This window comes from Mustela putorius, unplaced genomic scaffold (assembly GCF_011764305.1).
Source record: "Mustela putorius furo isolate JIRA1106 unplaced genomic scaffold, ASM1176430v1.1 tig00000430_pilon_pilon_pilon, whole genome shotgun sequence".
NCBI lineage: Eukaryota > Metazoa > Chordata > Mammalia > Carnivora > Mustelidae > Mustela > Mustela putorius.
In genome coordinates this window covers 18,691,012-18,699,469 of record NW_025421377.1, presented here as the reverse complement: position 1 = coordinate 18,699,469, position 8,458 = coordinate 18,691,012, and positions in this window count along the sequence as shown.

Below are 8,458 nucleotides of genomic sequence, written 5' to 3'. Positions count from 1 at the left end.
ACTAACACCTACTAATATTCACATTAAGTGGTATGGTTTTCAAAATATGTGGGGCACGATACCTCTTTTAATTCAGGCCTATTTCTACCTGTTCCATGAGAAAGGGGAAGGATGAAAATTATGAGAATATAATATACATGACAAGAAAAGTTTATAAAGGACTTTAAAGAAATTCAGCCTCATTTAACTTCTCTAAAAATAGGCAAAATACCATTATATTCATATGAGATATGTAGTGGCTCTCAAAGATGAAATATAATTTCAAGTTTTCCAGAGCAGTGAAACTGTGGAAAGCAAATTACTAATCAAACTAATGGTAGTCTTTCCTTATTTTTCTCTTCTCATACATACTCTTCAGTGTAACTGTGTGTGTTTCCATATCTTACATTATTTTTCCGATTCCGCTTTCACTGATCCTATTTGCCACGATTCAGCTCCTTCCTTCTACTCTTTCATTCATATTTTCTATTTTACTAAGCCCATACCTTTAATTAATCAATCCATGTGCCAACTCTACAGTTGAGTTGGGCAAGGCTCAAAATTTGTAACATGCTAAAATGCTCAAAGTTAACTTTTAAGTCATGTATATTGATGCAAAGATTTAGGGTGCCTGGGTGGCTCAGTTGGTTAAGCAACTTGCCTTTAGCTCAGGTCATGATCCTGGAGTACCAGGATCGAGTCTCATATCCGGCGCCTAGCTCCGTGGGGAGTCTGGCTCTCCTTCTGACCTTCTGCTCCCTCATGCTCTCTTACTATCTCTCTCTCTCTCAAATAAATAAGTAAAATCTTTTAAAGATTTAACAGTTCTACCAGGTGACACAATACCATTGATAAGCCACAGCAAATCAATCTTCTTCTTTAATCTTTATCATATACTTAATCCTAAATTGATGATAATTCTTGCTTCCATATTTAAAGACAAAATAACACACATATATAAGACATAATTTAAGGGCTTCATTAGATATGTGCTTAATGAACACATACGTCAGCTTGGCTCTTGGATGTTTAAGAAACTGTTTTCTTTAGGTATGTTCTCAGGCATTTTTTATACATTAACTAAAGGGCTATTCAAAATTTGGTGCAGGGGTTTATAACCTATGGTCCATATACAAAGCTGTATTTCAATGCAACTGCTTTCCTCTTATTTCTATTTGTATTATTTTATGCATTCAGAAACATTATCCTGAAAGGGGTTTATAGGCCAAACCAACTGCCAAAGGAGTTCAAGTCACAAAGAAAGGCTGAGCCCCTCATCGATTTTGTATAAGAAAGTTTCTTACAATAAAATTGTATCAGATCGTATTCATTTTAAATACATAAAAATCTTTAAAGTGGGGGGCACCTGGCTGGCTCAGTCAGTCTTAGCTAAGCATCTGCCTGTCATGATCTCAGGGTTCTGGGATCACCCTGCATAGGGCTCCCTGATCAGTGGGGAGTCTGCTTCTCCCTCTCCCTCTGTGCTCTCTCTCACTCTCTCTCAAGTAAATAAATAAAAATCTTTAAAAAAATAAAAATGAGTGTATTCATTTGCTTATATGCATGCATACTAATGGTACTATTAAACTGGACTGTTTCAATTTGGTTACTCACCATTTCAGACTCAGAAATTTTCTTAAGGCTACTTATGTAATGAAAAACTTTTCAGAAGTAAGTATATTATATAAATATTGCAGTCCATAAATTATAATACGGATATGTAAATTAAAATTTATAGCTCAAAAGGTAAATGTAGCATTAAATTAAAGATATACCACTCAACAGAGAACATTCACTATTTGATATTACAGTCATTTGCTCTATTTCCAATCATAATAATAGATGAAGATTCCTTGTAAAAAAAGGATATGCTCTGTAGAGTGAATCCAATATATAGATAATTAAGATTTTATCTAGGCTATCTTCTTTTACTTAGCATATAAAACTGGCTATAATTTGGGTTTCCTCTTGCAATTCAATTTAGTCAATAAATGATATAAATGGATGACAATGAATTGAACAATGATTGCACTAATTCAATTTCGGCTTAAGAAACAGAGTTGGAATTGAATTAGCTCCTCCAACTAAGAAGGGAAAAAAAATACCGGAAAAGGAATGGGTATCATAAACTTTACTTTCTAAGGAGTATATATATGTATAGATATATATGTGTGTACATATATATGTGTGTATATATATATATATAGGTATAAATGAGTAGGATCACAAATGAGGTAGTATCACAAACTTTATTTTCTAAGGAATATATATATATATATATATATATATGTGTGTGTGTGTAAATGAGATAGGAAGTTCTTTAAAGCGACATGATCTCACAATTTACTTTGTAATCATAAAGATAATATTTATGGGCAGTTAAAATACGTTTAGAATTTCATCTGTTTTATCTTTAGCCTAATTTCAAATGTTGAGCCAATTCTTTGAGCTTGTCTAATTACTAAAAATTGTGTCCATAGGAAACTAAATAAAAGAATAAGGTTGAGTTTAATCTCTAATTAAAACTAATTTATTTGGGGCACCTGGGTGGCTCAGTGGGTTAAAGCCTCTGCCTTCAGCTCAGGTCATGATCTCAGGATCCTGGGATCGAGCCCCGCATGGGACTCTCTGCTCAGCAGGGAGCCTGCTTCCTCCTCTCTCTCTGCCTGCCTCTCTGCCTACTTGTGATCTCTGTCTGTCAAATAAATAAATAAAATCTTTAAAAATAATAATAATAAATAAATAAAACTAATTTATTTAAATCTTCAATTGTTAGGGTTATTAAGTTTAAAAAATTAAGTTTAAAACTATTAGCCTAATTTTTAAAGTTATATAATATATAAAATGCATGTATAGGTTCAATAGAATATATATAAAAACTATTGATATCATTATCTCTGAGTGATTTTTTTTAATCTTTCTTGTGAATTCCTATAATTCCAAATTTCCAGAATGAACATATATTGCTTTTGTAATGAGAAAAAAAATGTTGTGTGTGTGTTTGTATTTTACATGTCACTATTTCTGTTAGAGTGTTTTCTGCTGTTAAACTCTCTGCTGTTAAACATTCTGCTGTTAAAACTGTTAGAGTGTTTTCTGCCGTATTAGAAACGTCAGATTAGAAGTGACTTTTTAAAAATTTTTTATTTGACTTCTTTTTATTATTTATTTATTTATTTTAATTTTTTAATTTATTTTCAGCATAACAGTATTCTTTGTTTTTGTACCACACCCAGTGCTCCATGCAATCCGTGCCCTCTCTAATACCCACCACCTGGTACCTCGACCTCCCACCCCCCACCCCTTCAAAACCCTCAGATTGTTTTTCAGAGTCCATAGTCTCTCATGGTTCACTAAAATTTTTTATTTTTTTTTATTAACATCTAATGTATTATTAGCCCCAAGGGTTCACGTCTGTGAATCGCCGTAGAAGTCACATGTTTTCATCTCATGTTACAGGACATTCACAGGTAAGCATGCAGAATTGGTTAATTCAGAGCTTTGAGTCATTTTCTCTGCTTCCACAAGGCTTTCCTTAGGAGTCAGTTGCCATTGTAAGCCTCAAACATGACTCTCCTTCCCAGAACTTTCAGCACCTGCTTTTAAATGAACTAGAATTGGAACACATGGCCAATTCTAAACCAATCACTAGCAAAGGAGAGGGGGATTACCTTAAACACCTTGAGGGTATGTTTCATTTTAGGGAGGCAGGGCTCCTTTCCCTGAATATTTAATTATCAGATAACAAAAATAAAGAATGTACTTCATTCTCTCTCTCTCTCTCTTTTCCCACTCTCTTTCTCTCTCTCCCCCCTACCTCTCCTACTTCTCTTTTCTCTCTCTGTCCTGTCTCTCTCTTTCTGTGTCCTAAGAGCAGAAAGAGAATGTTTTGGAGGCCAGAAAGCAGCAGTGATTTCTACTATCAAAATAAAATTGAAAATACATATACCACAAAGTTTAGATAGAATACAATTTAATACAAAATATACAGACTACATACAGTTATCATCATAGCATAGTAATTGCATAGTAAATATAGCCTTAGGGGAAAGAACAGATTTTATTTTTTCCATAATCTAAATCGAAATATTTTAAACTCCAGTAATTGGAATGTTCAGTAGATGCAGAGGATGGCTTCTGCTCAATTTACTTCCTTGGAAACTCTTGGTCCCTGTTTTTCGTTTGCCTGTTTTTTATCATTCCACTGGGTAAGAAATTTTCATAAGTTTTTAAAATCCTGGCTATCACTTCAGATCCAGAGAGTAACTGTCAAATAAATTAGTAATTAAATATGTGGCAATCTGAAGCAGATTTTCCATGACACTAATAAAACTTAACTTCAAGTTCCTTACTTATTCCGTTCCCTCCTGAGGCCCTGGGAATGTCATATATTTTTATAAAATTTACAAAAATAAGATATTATAATTGCAATGGGTTAAGACTATCTCTTTCCCTTCTTGTTTCCCTTTGTTGCACTCTTCCCCTCAGAGGATTCAGTTTTGGAACGGCCATGGATATCTGTAGGATCCTGCCAAGGGCGAGTTAAAATAGGGATATATTAACATTGAATCTAGAGGTAAATTATGTGGCTCTTGGTCACTTTCATGTACAGTTAAGTCACTGCTAACCATCATAGTAAGCTCCTAGGCACAGCGCTAGATAAAATATCAGTAGCCATCATACTGATTTATCTCTCATAGTGGCAGGGAAGTGTAAGGTCAGAGGTCATGTCATGATATAAATGTGTCCAGACATACAGTACATACAGCACCAGAACTATGTGGGTCATGGAGGGAAAACAGGATATAAAATGTACAGAATCTGGTCTATGGAAAATTTTTCCAGTCGTCAGGATGAACACCTTAAAGTATTTCCCAATAAATCACAACTTTGTATAATCCACTCTGAGGGCAGATGGAACCTGTGATTTGCTTCCAACCATGCTTTACTTATGGCAAAGCTCATGGGATGTGACTCCCTTGGTTGGGTTATAATATAAGGCAAAGGTGATGGGGTGTCATTCCCATGATTATGTTCTGTTATATAAGACTCCATCTTTGCTGACTGGAACCAAATATTCTGCTGCTCTTGAAGAAGCAAACAGCCATGCTGTGAACTACCTCTGCAGAGAAGACATCATGGGCAGCCGCTAGGACTTATGGGTAGCTTCCCATGATGGTTTGGTCCTCAGTCACACAAATGCAGGAAGGTGAATTTTGCCAACACACCTGAATAAACTTGGAAGTGGATTCCTACTTAGTCCATCCTCCAGAGAAGAGCACAGCCTGGCCCACGTCTTGATTACAGCCTGATGAGCCCCTGAGCAGAGGACCCAGGGTCCCTCCAGGACTGTGTAGCTACAGAAGCTGTGACATAAGAAATGTGTGTTGCTTTACGTTGCTATGTTTGTGGTAATTAATTATGCAACAATAGAAAACCAATTACTCCACATGGAGAATAATAAGGAAAAGATTTGGTCCTCATCAAATCCGAGTCAAAATGGAAATTCTCTGTTCAGAAATATACTCAACAATGCAGGATATACAAATATATTTTTTCCTTTTTGACTGAAAATGTACAATGTACCTGAATTTCTGTATTTGTAGGACACAAGTATATGCAGTACTAAATACATCAAGTATGTCTGTTTTATGCACCTCAAAGTATCAGAGGTCATTACTAATAAAGAATTGTGAAATTGAAAGAAAGTTTTTAAAATTATAAATATATAGGAAGTTATATTATAAAACCTTATTACATAAAAACATAATTAGAGAGTTTACATTCAAAATAGCTTAGGGAAAAAAGTACTTTAGATTATGGCAAGGAATTAATGGTTAAAATTATTTCATTATTTTTATAGATTGGTATTTGTTTATGGTATTTGTCAGCTTTTTATAATTTGTGATTTCCTTTCTCATTCTAACAATTTTTTTTCTTTTATCCCCACTTATGTATTACAGAGAGCTCTCAAAACTATAAAAACTTCAGGCCCCAGAAAACATGAATCCTCTGATAGGAAGGAAATAAACCCCTGCATTCTTTTTTTTTTTTTTCCTTTCCTTTTTAAGTAGGCTCCAAGCCCAGTATGGAACCCAACACAGGGCTTGAACTCAAGACACAGAGATCAAGACCTGAGCTGAGATCAAGAGTGAGATGCTTAACCAAATAACCCACTCAGGCCCCCACCCCTATGTTATTTCTAGGTCACTTTCCACTTCCCAAATTTATACATTAGTCCTAGTAAAAGGATAAAATCTTATTTTCTTGCCAAGTTCACCATCTTGATGACCTCTCCAGAAAGTTATACTTGCTAGAATGAGGTCGTGCCTCATATTTGCCATTCTAACGCCTCCTTTCCATCACACTTGGACTGAACTCTGTTCCTAAATCAGCTTTAACTAGGGAAGGACATGCTATCTGATTTCAGACATCACAGCTGCAAACTATATGCCAGGCTGTGTACCAAAACTTTTAATTCTGCCTGCGTTTATATAGTTCTAATTATTGTGCTCCACCCACATTATAGGATGTATCTTGCTATATCTCAACTACTTCTTTCCCCATTATTAGCAGTTCCCCTCAACTTCTCATTATTTATCACTAAATATGTTAGATGTGTTCTACTTTCTAGGCTGAGCTTTATATTTTTACTAATAGCTGGTTTCTCTACAAACAACTGCTTACCCCAATAGATGCAGTTCCCAGAACTACTTCACAAAGTCTTCCCAAGTCTACTGTGATAATCCCATAACCTGCCATTTGACAAAATACCACCACCATCAGAATAACACCTTCACATTCAATAGAAATAGATCTCAGAGAAATACAAATGCAGAAACTGACAAAGATCCGTCAGAGGAGAGATCTCTCAACTTGTCACTACTAAATCTATAAACTTTCCTCAAGGACATCCCGTTCTCTGTATTCTCCTATTACAACGGAAGACTTTTCCCCGCTCCACTTAAAGGCCAATCCCTCCCCCTCTGTTCTAGATACCATTCCCTCTCAACTTTCAAGGGCATAATTTCTTCAGATCTCTTTCCTACACCATCAATCTTTCTTTCCCTCTCTACTAAATCATTCCCATTGGCATAGAAAAATACTTTATCGTCTCACATCATTTTTTAAAAAATCAATTATATATATGATTCACTATCCACAATCCATTTTTCTATTCTTCACAGAAAAATTGACAACTCTAGAGTTGTCCACGGCTGATCACTCCTCTTCTTACTTCCCTTTTAATCTTCAACATATGTTAACCTGGATTCTGTTCCTTCTACTCCACTGAAACTCTTACCAAGGCCACCAAAAATCACCCTACTATCAAAACTAATGGTGATTTCTCTATTCTGGACTTACTGTAATGCTCATCAATATTCAAACAACTGTCCATTCTCTCTTTAAGGAGCTCAGGTGGAGAAGGACTTCATCATATGTGGGAAAATACTGGAGTAGAGAGAGATGGAAGAGTAGGCTTGACTTATGAGAAACTACATGAGATGGCAGTGGGTCAGGAGAGTGCCAAGCACAAGGGAGCTTCGTGGAAGCTAAACTGATGTCTGAAGGCCATCCTTCTTCCTTCAACTGAGTAAGGCATATTGCCCTCATGCAGGCAACCTATTGATGGCTTCCTTATCGTTATCTAGTGATTGCCTTCCATTTTCAGAATTCTGCACATCCTCCCTTGATCACTCATGAAAATAGTCAATGTCCTCAACAGTGCTGAGCCTCTATCTGAATAACCACTCTGTGTGGAAATCCTACTTTTCATTAGTCTAGTACATTTTTAATTCCCCTTAAAAGGAAGAAGGGTAAGTTTTTAAGAATTTGAGGAGAAAGCCCAGCATCAATACATGAGTGGAACTGGATAGTGATGGAATCCTACAGCTATTCACTTCCCAGCTGAGACACTCTTATTTCTGTGAAACCATCCCCTCCTGGTTTTCTTCCCATGTCACTCACAGTTCTTTCTCACTTTCATTCTGTGTTCCTTCCCTTCTACCTGATATTTATATGGGCTCAGGGCTAAGGATTCTTGTCTGTCTGTCTGTCCTCTCTCCCTTGGTAGTAAATGAAAGGCAGAGAGCGAGAAAGAGAACATATACACCCATGTGCAAAGCATACATTAGAGGAAGCAGGTTAGAGCAGTGCTAAATATGGTCATAGGTCTGGCAGCACCACACATACACATTCGTAGGGAATTTGTTAGAAATGCAAATTCTCAGGCCCTACCCAGGCATACTGAAGCAGGAATGCTAGCAGGGGTCCACAATCTGTGCTTTAACAGGCTAGCCAAGTGATTCTGGTATGTGCTGAATTTTGATGGCCCCTGGGCTAGAGGTTCTGGTTATCAAATTGAAGGTGGAAAAATAAGCCAAGGATGAGGAGGACCATGTGAACATTGTTTCCGTCAAGAAAAAAAAAAAAAAAAAAAAAAAAAAAAGTGTAACTTTGGGAGGCAATCTGAGTGTGA